The sequence below is a fragment of the Arachis ipaensis genome, chromosome B05 (assembly GCF_000816755.2).
Source record: "Arachis ipaensis cultivar K30076 chromosome B05, Araip1.1, whole genome shotgun sequence".
Classification (NCBI taxonomy): Eukaryota; Viridiplantae; Streptophyta; class Magnoliopsida; order Fabales; family Fabaceae; genus Arachis; species Arachis ipaensis.
The window spans coordinates 119,913,742-119,917,419 of NC_029789.2; positions in this window are offsets into that span (position 1 = coordinate 119,913,742).

A 3,678-nucleotide genomic window follows, 5' to 3' on the forward strand; every position below is an offset into this window, starting at 1 on the left:
AAATTTTCTTAGTTCACCCTTTTCTTTTTCACTTAGAACCAATTTCTTATACAAAAAGGGTGGCTAAGTTTCACTTAAAACATGATTTCTGATCACAACCGCAAACTAAAAGGAGAATATACAAAAGGAGATGTGCAAAAATGTATAAAGAAAAATCAAACTAAAATATGGAATCTATCATCCAAAATATCTAAAAATATCCAGAAGCATCAAAATATCTAAAATCCAAAATAAGCAATAAAAGTATTCAAAGCAAACTAGAAATGCATCAAAATATATACAAAAATGTGCAAAATGAGATAACTAGGCCGAAAAAAATTCACCGGTTCCCAAATAATGCTACCGGTGCCCTCCCCACACTTAAAATGAAGCATCGTCCTCGATGCTAAACCGGAGGATCAGTGGGAGGTACAACGATAGGCTCTGGCTCTGTCTGTGGCTGTGGGACCGGCTGAGTCTCCTGTGTCTGAGGTGGTGCCTCCATGTGTGCTGGCTCTGTAGTGTCAGGGGCATCCTGCTGAGCTGGTGCCTCCGCGTCCTCCTCCTGATGATCCTGCTCATCGGAGGCCGGAGAATCGGGAAGCGGAGGTAGCTCGGCGCCCAGAGAGATAAGGGCCTGGTCCATCCGATCCAAACGGCGTCTGACATGGTGTCGCTCGCGCTCTAAGAACCGGAAGAGACGCTGGACCAGGAGATAGGTAGGCTCAGGTGCTGCTGGAGGGTCTGTAGATGGCGGAGGAGCTGCGGCTGTAGAAGATGATGGGCCAGCTACAGGGGCTGGTGGTGAAGGTGTCCCTATGACAGCCCTAGCCCGAGAGCGGCGGCTAGCAGGTGGCTTCTCGTGCACCCAAACACCCCAGGGGATAGTAATCTCCCTGTCATCTGCATCAGCTGGTGGTGGTCGCACATCATCATCTGACCACGGGACATCAGCCAAGGCTGCCATACTCGTGACCAAGGTAGGAAACGGAAGTAGGCCACGAATATGCGCCCGCCACATGCACTGTCGGATAAGTCTAGGGAAGGAGACATCCTTCCCTTCCATAACACACCCGATCAACAGAAGCATCTCCATGGGGACCTCAGAAAAGTGGGTGGTAGGCAGGACGTAGTGGGCGAAGATCATCTGCCAAGTCTTGGCCTCCCTAGTCAAATGAGTGAACAACATCCCCTTTGGCTTGGTGTTGCCCGCATCCATAACCCATGAAGCCTCCGGTATCCCAATCACGCGCCGAAGTGCCTCATAATCAAAAGTCATGGTATGGATGGCTATCTCAGCCTGATGATGGGCACACTGGTCATGTGGAATGTGCCGGCAATGTAGTGCCTCCCCAATGGCGGCCTCGGTGAGCATAATCTCTCTACCCCTCACCTGAACTGAATCCAAGGTCGGACGGAAGAAGTTGCAGTAGAATTCCTTCACCCAAGATATATTGATGTCACCCAAGTCCCGGTCAACAAAATCAATACCTAACTCAAGGATCCGACCATTAATGCGCCGTCTCACATCATTAGGTAGGAGCAACTTCTTCTCAATATTCAGCTTCGTGGTTCGATATCTAGAGAACCGAAGCTCACAGTAGAGATTGGGGAATTTGCCAGGATTGGTAGAAGGTAACTGCTGATTCTCTTTATCCTCGTCCTGCAAAGGATTCCTAGCATAGTTCTTGTAGATGGAAGGAATGGAGGGGGTAGAGTGTTTTCTCTTCTTGGAGGCGGTGGCTATGGCTTTGCCTTTATCCGACATCCTGAAAAGAATGTGAGAGAATATATAAAACATTTAGCATGTAACAAAGAAGACATGTTCAGGATATCAGTATCAAAGAGCAATCATGATGTTGCACTGAATATGTAAAAGTGAACAAGTAAGCATAAGTGACTGAACCAAAACCGTAATCCTCATTAAAGGTAACACCTCATATGCAAAAGGCACTAATATTGTCATATTCATAAAAGAATTGTTAAAGAGGGTTAAAAGTGAGTGTAAGTAAAATGGTGAAAGAAATTAGTGAGTTAGAAAAATGGATTAGCGATATGATGATATATAGGCTCAATTGAACGAAAAACGGCGGTTCATGTTCACGATGATTGTGCAAATCCGGGAAGTCAAAAAGGAAACGGAAATTTGCCCAAAACTGAAATAAAGATCAAAATGAAACTAATTTCCTTGAAAATTGGGCAGCATTCCGGCTTAAAATTGGACGTTCCCGGATAGCAGAGTGGTACAAATAGTAAGAAAGCAGCATCAATTAAGCACAGCAGCAGTGGTATAGCATTCAGGCAACAAGAAGTGCATAAAAAAAACAGTCCAAAATCAGCATACAACATTCAAACAGACAAACAGCAAGTAAGCACATACGGAGCACTTATCAGGCCTAGAATCCTCTATCCAGTCCTAGCTACCTAACCGCAAGTATTTCTAACTAATCCTAACATACAACATTCCAATGCTAACTAACATGCAATTCTAGGAATTAACATAAATGAACAAATAAAAAGGGAAAATAGAAACAGAGATAGCAGAAATGGAGCAGGAACCTGGGAGCCGGGAAAAACTGAAAATGAAAAAAAAGGGGAAATGACGATAAGGCAGGGGGCAGCGGAGACAGACTGGCACCGCCGTGAATGGTGGCGCGGTGGTTCGGCTGAAGGGATGAGAAACTGAGGGGAGGGGGAAGGGTGATGGTGAGAGGGGAGAAGGAAAGGAGGATGTGTAGGGGGGCAGAGAGGGGGAAGCGCGCCGCCGGCAGTGAAGACGGGGTGGCGGCGGAGAGATTGGTCATGGCGTGGTTGAGAGGAGTGAGAGGGAGAGAGAGAGAACGGGTAGTGGTGAGAAGGGAAGAGGGGTTGAGGGTGAGTAGCCGGCGGTGATGATGCCGCGGCGGCGGCCGGCGCTGCTGCTGCGAGGGCAGATGGGGGAGAGGAGAAGAAGAAGATGAGGTTGGGGGTTGGGGTGCGCGACTGCGCAGTGTGCCTCGCGAGCTAGGGTTATCCCGATTTTTGAATTGGCGCGTGCGCGCACCTTGCGCGTCCGCGCCCATTGATAGAATGTTGTCCCGACGCGTGCGCGTACAACGCGCTTAAGCGGGGATGAGCAGAAAGAGGAAGGGACGCGTGCGCGTACCGTGCGCGCACGCGGGCATGGAGTTGGGCCAGGGGCTTAGAGTTGGCCCAGATCAGGCCTAACTCTCTGGAAAATGGCCTGAAGGCTGCGCTACTAGACCTGCGCGCACGCGGCATGTGCGCATCCGCGTGTATTGACAGTTTATCGTAGGACGCGCAAGCACGATGCGTGCGCTTGCGTCTTTTCCTGCTTTTGGCATATATGCGCGCACGCGGCCTGTGCGCGTCCGCGCGAGGTGAGTTGAGCTGGGGGCTTAAAGTTGGCCCAGATTTAGCGCAACTCTCTGGATATTGGCCCAGAAGTTGCATCAGCGAATCGACGCGGATGCGGCAAGTGCGCGTACGCGTGTAGTTTCCCATAGCTGTATGTGCGCGTACGCACGTAGCGCGCGTCAGCGTGGAATGAGTTGGGCTGGAGGCACAACGCTGGCCCAGGAGAGGCCCAACTCTCTGGAATGTGGCTTGTGGTGCATGCGCGTCAGGACGCGTACGCGCACGTTGCGCGCGCGCGTCCATGCCCATTTCTTCATCTCTCTCTCTTTTTTTTTTTTTTTT